This window comes from Coturnix japonica, chromosome 15 (genome assembly GCF_054131305.1).
Source record: "Coturnix japonica strain WE chromosome 15, WE-NBRP24, whole genome shotgun sequence".
NCBI classification, from domain to species: Eukaryota; Metazoa; Chordata; class Aves; order Galliformes; family Phasianidae; genus Coturnix; species Coturnix japonica.
In genome coordinates, this window is record NC_140677.1 from 7,934,349 (window position 1) to 7,946,465 (window position 12,117).

Below are 12,117 nucleotides of genomic sequence, written 5' to 3' on the forward strand. Positions count from 1 at the left end.
ACCTATGTGTGCTTATCTGGGAGGAAAGCTGTGGAAGGAGGGAAATCGCACTACTAGCATCCTTGCTAATACCCATTCATCACCTAAAAAAACCCCCACAACCCTAATAAATCAATAAAATCACTTTCTTCCTCAAACAACAGCAGCCAAAAAGCTCATCCAGTGTTGTAGGTCTTTGTGCTTTAAGCTTCCCACCCCACAGCACAGTAGAAGCCAGCAAAGCTTGCAAGAGCAGTATGAAAAATCAGCTTAGGAGACAGCAGAACTGCAGCAGAAATTATATTTTCTGTATTTAAAATACTTGGTAATATTGGCCAATCTCATCAGCTTGGTGCATGTGCTTACCTTGATGTTGCATGGTCAGGGCTTGCTTAAGTTATAAGCTTAGCTTTTTTCCACATCCCATCACTGCTAAGCAGCCCAGCCTATTCATTTGTGCATGAAAGGACACACACCCCTCCCCAGCAGGTCTTCCTCAGCATGAGCGCAGAGGTGACTTGGAAAGCGATAATTAAAACAAAACTCTCAGGGCCTCTGCAGTCACACATTCAGAGGTGTGGGTAGGGGCCCCTCCTTCCTCCCTCCCTCCCCTTCCCAAAACACAAGGTTGAGCATTTTGTCATGCAACACAGCCTGGACCAGGAGCTCCAAGGATGCTGGAGGTGATGGCTCAAGTCACCTGTCCGCTCTGTGTGGAAATGTGGGCCTCTCAGGTTTGCTGTGTGCGAAACACTCCTCTCTAAGCACAGCTGAAGTCAACTTTCCGTCCTCATAATAGATGCCAGATAAACAAACCACTCGTACAATAACAAAGAAATATCACCAGCGCCAGAAAAAGTCCTGCAGCCAGCAACTCTCTCCTGCATATTTTATCTTATAATCCACTGCGCTAATACTTAACCACCACACCAAGCAGGTGGAAGTTTGAGGGCCATTGAGCACTGTGAATTTTCCCAATGCATCACAATTACCAAAACACCTGTGCTAAATAACTTTGCGCTGAGCCACTGTGAAAATTCACAGAGTGCTCAATAGCCCTTGAAATTTCTCATTTCTAACCAGGGCTGGAGTGGCTGAGTGCTCACACATTGCAGCACAGCACAAAGCAGGTAAGGACACTGGTTCAGGACCTCATAAAGTCCCCTTTCTCTCTAGCTGGAAGTTATGCCGTCCCCATTATTTTCAGGCTGCTCCTACTTTGTCTCTACAATTATGCTCACTTGGAGTCAGGTGAACTGCGTTGTATGAGCAGAGTCCAAACAGCACCCTGCTCCCTTGTCCCTTTCCCCCTGCCCAGCAAAGCTGCCTGTCTCAGAACCTTTCTTTTCCACTGATGAGACAGGTGTCCAATGAGAGGCACACAGGCGTCTGGGTTATAGCAGGCTGATCATGAGCCCAAGGCATCCCTCTCCATACTCCCCATCACACTCTCACAGAGACATCAAAGCAGGACCAAGAGCTCAGGACAGACCCAGGACAAACTTGGCCTTGGGATGCACGGGGTGGGACCAGGCTCAGCAACCAGCCAGGAGGTCTTTAAGAACAGTACAAGACATTAACAACATCAGCCCTGTTGCATCAACTGGAGAGGAAGCTGAGAGGAAATTGGAGATATTTCAGCAGCAGAAGCAAGAAGAACGGGAGGAGGCTGATAAATAGTGGGGAGCCAGAGACATCCAGTCCATTTAGTCTGTCCCCGGGAAGGTGAAGAGGTGACTTGAGAGTGGCCAACCAGAGACAGGAGTAATAGGATGAGGCCCTTTAATCTGACACAAAGGCATCTTGAGATGCAGTGTCTGAAAACCAAAGGCATTTCTACAGAGACAAAATTGTTCTTGGTGCAGAACAGTTAAGGCAATTAACTAACCACCGGAACAATTTACCTGAGGATACAGCAGATTCTCTGTCACTTCAGCGCATTAGATTGGACCTCTGTGGGACATCTGCGCTCCACCAGAGCATCTGGGCTTGATGATGGGGGTGTCATACAAGGAATGCTGCCTCTTTGTGCAGTTGGTGTTTGCTTCTGCATACTGAGTCCAGAACAGGAGTTCTTTCAAAGTCAGTGATAGCAGTCACTAGATACAAATACAAAGGGGAAGAAAAAACACAGAAGTGAGAAAAACTTGGAAAAAACAATGCATCTCATCAGATGTCCCCAGAGCCTCACAAGGCAGCCCAGCAGTGTGCTCAGCCCCTGATCTCTGCCAATTTCCTGCTCAGAAAAGAGCAGAGCAGAAGAAAACCATCTGTACACAGACGGATGGAGGCTGAGCATGTCCCCTCTGTCCCAACCCTGCTCTTCCCCAAAGGGCTATGCAGTACCTCCACACCTGCCAGGCTGTAGTTTCCACATGCTGGCTGCTCACTGGCCACATCCAGCTCACCTGTGGGAATGCATCAAGGAAACACTTTCGTCTGAGCCACCAGGTCCATGCCAATAAAAGCGACTTTCGAATGCATGAACTGCAAGGCATCCACTGATGCAAGAGACCACTCCAAGTATCAGTTTTCTAGTTTTTAATGGGTAGCAGAGTTTTATTTGGCTTGTTTCTGAATGATTCCTCCTACTTTCTGATCTAGAGAGCTTTCGAATCTCACAGTGAGAGCTCTCAGTATCATTGTTCTTCAAGACTTTGAAAATCAAACCAAACCCAAAACCAACCAAACAAACACACACATACACAAACAAAAAAAAAAAAAAAAAAAGCCCACAAAAAATAAAACCAACACACAAAACCCAACATCTGCAAACAGTCATGCAGGAAGACAGCCAAAATCTGATCATGAGCATTAACATTTAACTACTGCTGTATTTCACTGTGTGCCCGCACATCTTGTACAAAGGCAGACACCCTTATGCTCCACGTCCCCTGCAAGTAAGCAAGTACACATGCTCCATTCATAATTAATGGCCCGGCTTTCCAAAAACACTAACAACTGCATCTGCTTCTGCCTATAGAGGATTTGGTCCTACAGGCTTGGCTTCACCAAACTAATGCTCTTCCAGCTAGGAGACACGGGAGCCTGCCTTTATCACCTGGACTCCAGATGCACCCAAACCAGCATCAAACATATCCACAGTCATCCTATGAAATCAATGCTGGCTTTTCCATCCATTTCAAAGGTGATATGTTTGGACTTAAATATTCACTTTTCTGAGGTGCTTAAGATTGGGACTAAACCCTTGAAAAGCTTCAAGCAAGCACGGAGCCTTCAGCACCCCTGTAGAACTGTACTCCTACATTATGTCAAGCCATTCCACAACCCCCGAGGGTAGATGGACACAAAGCAGAGCCGTGTCTGCACCAGGCACTCTGCACTTCTGCACTCAGCAGGCAGCAGTGATGTTCTGGGCAGGGAGGTTCCTGCTAAAAGGTATTGAAAACCACCCATAGATGAGCCAGTTGGATTTATTTACTTCTTCCCATGGAGTGAGATATGCTCTGAGTAGATTTGCTTTGATAGAGAACCAGAGAAAGAAAGCCTCACCAAAGCTGCTTTCCTGCTGCCAGAGGACTGCCTCCAGTGAGCTTTTGGCTTTTAAGAGGAGACAAAACCGTTGGCTAGTGCAGACATGACCTGAAAATAACTCTCCATTCCTCTTTCCGATAGCTTTTATTTCTGCTTTTCTCCACCCAGTAAGATCCCTCCTGCCCCTTTCCTCCCAGAAAGGAAAAGGGAAGCCTGGCTGCACTGGGAGTTACAGAGGCTTTCAGCTCCTGGTGTGCCCTATAAGAGCCTCACACATCAATGGGGTATCCACATCCCATGGCCCACAGGTTGGTACAGATGGACAATGGCAACTGCCCTCAATGGCATTTAGCTCAGCCACGGACATTGCTCACCAACACCCATCGCACCCCATCTCCACTACACAAAGTATTACAATTCCTTAATGAGATAGGAAGAAAAAAAAATGAAAATAAGGTTATGTCTTATATCCTTACACTAGATCTCTTCTCTCAACAACCACCATCCTCTCAATGATGAACCTAAAGCAACAAGTTGAAACTGGTCCTGGGACCCAGCTAAACATCTTAAGATGTCCTTCTCCATAGCTATTACTATAAGCTTTACTTGACTTTTCCACCCAACCCATGAAGCTACTGTCAGAAGCAGTGACTGTCCACAGACATCAGTCCTTGCAAAAAGCATACCTGTAACTGACAGCTTAGAGAGGAGACCCCTGAAAATACCATACTCAACTTTAGAAATAAAACTTCTTTGTCAGGATGCTCCATACGGGTTAAATAGACTTTGACCAAAATAAAAATACACCATAATACCTTTCCTCTGCTTTCACCTCTCCGTTGTCTGTCTCACATTTCATACGGTTCATCCTTCATTTGCAGTGATCTGTGAAAACCTCTAAAGGGATGACATGGAGGGAACAAAGCTGGATAAGATCCTGGAGTATTTGCCAAACTGACAAAAAATATAGAAGAGAAAACATCAAGCCCAGCCAAGTCAAATATCAATCTACTTTTGTGTGCTTTGTTTCATTAAGTTTACTTTATGATTCATTTGTAACAAACTGTGGTGGATAATGAGTACTTGCATCAGAAACCTTTGTGTGCTTAAGAAATCCCTCTCTCTACACAGAGAAGGACTGGATAAAAACAACAGAGCCCTCTCATTTGAAAAAGCCCTCGGTGGTCTAAGCACGAGCAGAGATCTCTTAAGCAGCGCTGAACAGGGAGCTCCAGCTATGAAGCACTCACGTCAACACTGAAGTATTCAAGCCCTGTGGAGACATCCCAGCCCATTCTATTCAAGCCTGCCAAGATGCCCTGTAAGCACATCTCCAAGCATGTAGTGGTTTTTGGGCAGCTGCCTCCTGGGTGGATAGCCCAGGAGATACCCACAGTCAGGCATGTCATGCATACAACAGCTCTCCCAGAGGACAATGCCAACCCCAGCTTACACATCAAAAGACAGCAGAAGCTGCAGAAGGCTGAATGCCTGACTTACTGGTCTTGGTGGCAGTCTGTCAATGCAGGATTGGGTCTAGATCCACCAGAGTCTATCCAGGCCCCTTTCCACCACAGCTTCAGATCTCCAAGCACACGTCCCATGTGGCAAGCTGCTCACATTTCAAACTGGATGTGACACATAGACAAATAGGAAGGGAAAGCACACAGTAAGCAAAAACACTTTGAAACAAAACAAGATTCATAGACAAATTCATTTCTCGTGCAGAAGTTAGCCCTTTAAACAGATAAATTCCCACTTCTCTCTGGTTTTCTTTATACTTCATTTATAAGTAATCCTACAACTAATCAGATCAATGCCAAGACATCACTTTGTCAAATTCCTCAAAACTTGTGCTATTCCCAGGTTGGGCCTGTCATTTGACTCCTTCAGCCACAACCACAGGAAAGCAATTGCACCTCAGCTCCTGCCAACCTTCAAGAACTGCTCTGCTATCAATAACTGCAGCACTGAAGAGAGCGTCTCCCATATGACAGGCAGCTAGAAACGAGCTGATCCAGCAGGAAAAAAAAAAAAAGCACGAAGGACTGAATTGCAGGCAAGCTGCAGGTGTTCAGATAATTACAAGAGTATGGCAAACTGTGGGAACAGCACACGCTCCTAAAACGACAGCACAGGCTTTAATACTTCCATTGCACATCTGTGCATCAGTGTCTCACTCCCCCCCGCCTCAGCATTTTGAATGTACAGCGGAGCTGTGCAAAGCCTTTGGGTGAAGATCCAAACACTCAGCAAAGAGATAAATGGTGTGACAGCCCACTCTGCCCCAGCATGGTCCCCACTGGGCACCCTCAGCTCTTTTTGCTCCACAGGAGATAGAGCACAGCACACATTTTGTGCCATTTGCAAGCCAGCCCTGAGGGAATAAGCAGCCAAGACGTTTCCAATTCTTCCAATGCTCCCCCTTTCTTTTATTCATTTATTTTCCCATCATATTTTCTAATAGTTTCCAATTTTGTGAGAAGTTCAGTGAAAGAACAGATTCTATTTGACTGCACAGGCCCAGCAGTACAGCGACATTTATCGTCACCTGTATTTCCCCATCTCCACTGAAGCAGAATTCTCCTGTGCAAGGCAAAGCCATGCAGGTTTACCAGCTTTCACTTTTCTGTGCATTCCGTTAACACGTTACAGTTTCCTGCTCATTAATCCTGCAAAAGAGCATTTACAATGTATTTAAAACACTTTTCCTCTTTTACTTGCTCCCTGTGGTGCCGTCCAGTTCCTGATCTGAAGAGCAATCAATAAATAAGCCCTGCCGTCCGCCGGGGTTCCTGGCTGCCCAATTAGAACAGCAACCCTCCACATGCTGTTTTATTGTACACGGCAGCAGTCGACTTTGGCACAGCTCTCAGTGCTTAACACTGGTTTTACATGTTTGTATTTGAGCAACAAAGCCTGGGAAGTCAGCGGGGCTGTTCTCTGCCAACTTACATACAAATTCACCGGAGTTTCCGTCGCACAGTGCTTTCGCCAACCGGTTGTGTGGGGGTTGATGGCAGTGTCATCATTTTAATTGCTTGAAACAGCGAATGGGCGGATTTCTGGCTTGTCAAGGACATTGTATGGGGGAAAAAAAGAGACATTATTAATCCCTCCAAAGCCTAGCTGGTGAGCAGGACCTTAAAGCAGCTGAGCAGTGAACAAAGCGTGCTTGTTGAGCAGGCATCATGCCACGGCGAGGGGCAAAAATCAGCCTGCAGAATAAGTAATGTTAAAGTGCTGCTCCGCCTCATGCAATCTTTAGAAAAAGGGGTATATTTTCTTGGGATTCTATAAATTCACTTAGTGAAGTGGCAACACCAGCCTGTGCCAATGCCCAGCCTCAGTGCCTGGCCTGCAAGAGACAAGCAGGGAGGAAGGCTGCTCGGCCAGGCCTGCTTCAGGACCAGGAGGCTGTGGGGAAGCAACGACCCCACAGATGGCCTCTGTCTGCCTCTGCCAGCTACAAGGACTCACACAGTGTGGCGTTCACCCAGCAAATGTTCTGGCAGAGGAAGAAGGAGGAAGCCCTGAGGGACAGCAATGCCCCTGTTGTGTCTAGGTTTGCTCTGCTGTATTTTCACATGAGAGAAGGCTGATCTCCCAGCCAAACGATGATGCCAGGGCATGACATCCCTGCAGACATTGCAGAACTCTCTGCCAGGACCCTTTCACACCATCGTGGGAAGCAACTGGTGCCAACCCACACCCCAGAAAGGCTCCCAGAGGGTGCACTTGTTTAAGCCTGGCAATTCCTACCATGATGGACCATAGCAGACATGCATTCTGGATGCAGAGGATGCATAGCAAAGGTTGGGCATGGAGTATGGGCTACATCACAGCAGAATTTGCAGGGTGTAGCCAGTTTGTGTCTTGCTGTCTCTATTAGCAGTGGGGCAAGGGAGGTTCCCTAGATTAGTAACAAGGTACTGGTCCTACGTGATGTTGTCCCAGCACCACTCCAACCCTGCTGCTGCCAGCAAAAGCTGGAAAGTAAGCAGAGCTTACACTTAAGGCTTGCAGCTCCCCAACATCACTACTATGAGGCTGGGTCAGGTCCAGAACCCCCAGACCCTGTGTCTCAAAATCCCCTCAGTGTTGCTGCAGCATCTAAAAATCTCACAGCAACTGAGCTTGGTGGCAAGGCAAAGGGCTGGCATGGGGCTGGCTGCAATGCTTTGCAAGGCATTAATAGTGGTGTGCTGGGAAAGGCTCAGAGTACTGGATTCTTAGCATCTCCCCATCCCACGCTAAGCCAAAGCTCCATGCAACTGAATCTTTACTGAACTGAGCCCTAAATAAATCCATCAGTCATCCTCCAGTGTGCCCCAGCACACTATCCGTCACTGCCTACTGAGCTGCCATTTCCATTTCCCCAGGTCTCTCCCTTATAGGCTCTTATTGACATTTAACAGTGATCGGTGCAGACAGAGCCACTGCAGGTGGGTGCCCCAGGGGAGCCCAGACCCCTGCAGGCAGCACCCCACTGTGCTGCACACCATCAGGAGCCCCCGGCTGCTGGACTGCATGCTGTGCTAATGACCATAACAAATCACTGATGACCCCTGGCTGATTTTCACCAAGCTGCTCTGATACTCCTTGGTGAAACAAGAGGCAGTATTGTCAGCTACAGGGAAATAACAGTCATCTCTAGTCTGCAAATGCCAACCAAACCCCTTTTACCCCATTCCCTGTCTGAAGTGCAGCTGTGAAAGGCAAGATTGCTCTGCTGGGATCTATGCTGAACTGAAAAGAACAAGAAAAAGAATGCTGAGACAGAGATATCTCTGTAAAAACCAAGTCACCCTGTAGGACCACTTCATCCACTACCCAAAAGGTGCAGACAACTAATACAGAATATTAAGCCACATGCGTAGAAATGATGGCATTTTCTCACCTATCCTTATAGATGAATTTGAATGCAAGCTATCAGCATGGAGACCTCAAATAGACTCAGAATGAACTCCAGAACTGGCTATCAGTGTTCCCAAGGTGGAAAGGAAAGCACAGATTTTCACCAGAGAGAGAGGAATACCTGGCCAAACTCCCAGTATTTCACTGGACACAGCAAGGAAGAACCCAGAGAGAGATGTTTCGTGGCCTTTTTTTCTAATGAGGTCAAGCATCATGGTATTTTAGCTGGATTAAGGATCTGCAATCACATGCCTGGGCTCTTGTTTTCATCAGCTGCTGTCTGCTCTGCAGGGCTTGAAGCCAAATCGATCATTGCCACATAGGAGCTTCACCTCTTGTGCAATTAGCTCAGAATTTCTGGAACTGCCTGGATGGCCTCATCAGCGGGAGGTCTTTACAGAAAGCATTCACCAGATCTGGGCCCTGATGGCCTCACCACTTTGGGATACCCAGGGACTTGGTCCTGGCAGCCTCCAGCAAGATTTCAATGCCAGCTGCTGAAAAAACAACATGGAAATCTCCCTCAGAATGAGCTGCCAAACTATGAAGGCAGATGGTTCCTCATTTCCCTGACCTCCTGAAGGCTTTAACCTCAGGAGGAGCCCAAGAGAATCACAAGGGAAACACAAAGTCCCAGTATTCAAAAGGGAGACAAGATCACAACACTGAGCTTCGGTCCAAGGTGGTAAAATGGGGGTGAGAGGCATAATCTAAAGAGGGATTTAAACGAGGTAAACTGCAAACACCCAGGAATAATTTAAGCTCCCATTTGTCTGCTCAGTCTGAGAGGGGAGTAGCAAACTGGAGAAGGGCACAGAGAAAACCACTGACGAAAAGGTAATACTACAGACAAAGCGTGAACCCACACACCACAGACAGACAGACCTGTGCAGTCCCAAAGGCAGCTCTCAGCTTCTTCCCTCAACCCTACTCCCCCTTCAAAAATGCTTATCACAGGTCTATGAAATGCAATGCTCTGTGTAGAGTTTTAAGAATTGAAAACAAAACATCTTTCATGAAGGAATGCTGCTTTAAAGGTAAGAGATGACTCAAAGGATGTCACATACTTACTGCCTGCTGAGGAACTCCAAGGGGAACCCTGACCGAGGAACTCGCCGCATACCGAAGCGTGCTGAGCTGCTCTCATAGCATCGCCTGTGCAAAACATGTTCCACATCACAGGGTAACCTTAAGGGAAATAGCTTTGAACATCTAGAATTAGACATTGCTATTAGACATTACAAGAGGAGAGATTCTGGCTTTTAATGTTGCTTCCATCCTGGGACTGGTTTGTACAGGAAGGAATGTCATCTTTGTTTGCATTACTCACTGAGAAGATGTCAGTGCTATCCACTGATAGCACATTTTTTCCTCTCATGTGTGTGTGTCAGCCTTCACTGAACACCAGGCAAAACTTCAGACATACAGGACACATAGGAAGCATCTGGCCAGCTACTGCCCTGTCAGCTCTCTAGTCTGCAAGATCTTGATCAAGTTCATTTTCATAGGAAAACATTAAAAATCTGAATTTGAGAGCAATATAAAAGTTGTGATTGAAGAGATCAACCAACCCTAGGTATCTATCAGGAAAGTCCCTATCTGTACAGCTTGGTCTCACACAGGATGAGCTCTGCAGCAGCTCTTATTGGAAACAAAAGAAGGCAGAGCTTCACTCTGGGAAATAAATCCATGTTTGTTCCATAAAAAATGGAGCAATGGAACAATTTTTAATAGCAGCAAGGCTTTAAACATGACCTGTTCGCAGACAATGCTGTGGTCACTGACCAGTGTTCTTCCCCATACACACCCATGTAAGAAAGAAGGCTGAAACAAAGGCATCGGCTGTTCCAAAATCAAAGAGAACCTGTTCATTTACATATCACACTGGAGCCAAAAATTGTGTCTTCTTTGACAGCATCTGAAAAAAGAAACAAAAAACAAGGAAAAAGCCTTACAAAAAAAAACCCCAATTTATCAGACTGCCAAGGAATAAACCTTGTCATATATCTTTCATGCACTACATACAGGCTTCTGTAGCCTCTTCCTCCCTTCCTCAGATCTCCAAGCTGTTTGCAAAACATAAATGAATTAAACCCCTCACCTCCCATGAAGGAGGTGATTTGTTTTTATTAATACATAAATGAAAGAGGAAATTAATTAAGGAGCAGAAAGAGCAAGAAGCCCAAGATCACACAGCGAGAGCACTTTAATCACAATATTCTGGCCACTTAAAAGTAGCACTTACACGTTAATGCCTCCCTGCTCTCCATCAAGTTCTTGCAATGATCCCTGTTTCCCAGCCTCCTCCAGTCCCAGCTAGTTTGTGGCTCAGTTCCCCTTCAGGGACATGGAGTTTTTCCTTCACGTTCACACCATCACACCTCTGCCCCCATGTTTAATTATTATTTATGTTGAATATAAATAGCAAAGGAGATGATCCTAAGATGAATAATGAAAAAGCAACAAGAGACGAGAAAACTGCTCGCGTCAGCTGGTATCCTACCTGCTTTGTATTAAATACATCTCAGCACTGGGTCTCTGCATACCAGAGGAGGAAGGGTGAGTTTTAGGGCCATTGCACAATATGAACTGCCCCAATGTATCACAGTTACCGAATCTCCTATGCCAAATAACTTTGTGCTGATCCACAGTGGAAATTCACAATGTTCAACAGCCCTTGAAATTTCTAATTTGTATGATCCCACAGAGGAGCAGTTCACTGGGTGAATTTCTGTCCTGTGCTGCAAGTTGGACATGGGATCAGGTAGTCTCTGGAGCCTGACTTCACTCCCTGAAATCCGCAGCACTATTTTAATTATTAAGCAAGGCATAGCTATCTGCTTCTCCATTTGCATCTAGCACTTTCAACGACAAGAAAAGACATCATTTTTAAATGCTAACCTAGTAAGTGGTACCAGGAATAGTGAGAGCTATTACACGTGCAAATTTCAGAGCAATTAGTCACGGTGGCAGGAGCACAGACACAAGGTTAGTTCTCAACTCTCTCCTCCCTTCTGCTGCCCCACTACAGCCAGCAGCTTGGCACAGACCCAATTGGTGATGCCAATGTTAATGTGATGGATGAGTTCTCAGCACCCACCATCACATCAGCAAGCACAGCATCTATGGTTGGCATCTCCTGAACTCTGCAAGGCTCTGAACCAGGCCACCAGCACGGATTCAGAACCATTTCTTCTCAGAAAGAGCAGAGAGGCATTGGAACAGGCTGCCCAGGGAAGCAGTGGAGTCACCATCCCTGGATGTCTTAAAGGAAAGGGGAGACATAGTAATTAGGGATATGGTTTAGTAAGTAATATTGATAGCAGGCAGATAGTAGGACTAGATGGTCTTAGAGGTATTCCCCAATCTTTACAATTCTATGGTAAGTTTTCTTCCTCTTTTTATCTGCAGCCAGCATGATCTCACTGATGAAAAATACCCCCCTATGGATAAAATACTAAGTGTATGTAGAAAAGGAACACTAACAGCTAAATCCTGTTCAAGTGAAGATTTCTTCCCCTGATAGTGCTATTCCAGATACATCACCGCATATTTGCAGTGGAAGATGAAAATACTTCTGGCATTAAAGATAGTGGCATTCTTAATTTACCTCCTATGTAGGAAGGTGTGTGTGGGAGTAGTGCGAGCAGCATGAGCATCTCTCACGAATGTGTCCTATGTAGTTTAATAAAGAAGAGTACACATTTCCCCTAGGATTATTATTTT

The 12,117-nt window shown here is 46.0% G+C and overlaps 1 protein-coding gene across 25 annotated transcripts in view; it reads right to left on the reverse strand.

The window, feature by feature from the left end:
* LOC107319941 (uncharacterized) overlaps positions 1-12,117 on the reverse strand; it is a 224,946-nt gene that overhangs the window by 30,793 nt on the left and 182,036 nt on the right. For 15 of the 25 annotated variants that reach the window (XR_014934795.1, XR_014934796.1, XM_085516780.1 and 12 more), the window contains 7 exons: positions 10,199-10,309; positions 9,463-9,546; positions 6,430-6,539; positions 6,026-6,146; positions 4,975-5,102; positions 4,290-4,428; positions 1,884-2,078 (listed from right to left, as the gene is read on the reverse strand). The gene's annotated coding sequence lies outside the window, so the exon portion shown is untranslated. Of the gene's footprint in view, positions 1-1,883; positions 2,079-2,325; positions 2,388-4,289; positions 4,429-4,974; positions 5,103-6,025; positions 6,392-6,429; positions 6,544-8,512; positions 8,889-9,462; positions 9,594-10,198; positions 10,317-12,117 lie in introns of those variants that run through there. The other 10 variants (XM_085516785.1, XM_085516776.1, XM_085516779.1 and 7 more) reach the window with 7 other exon arrangements.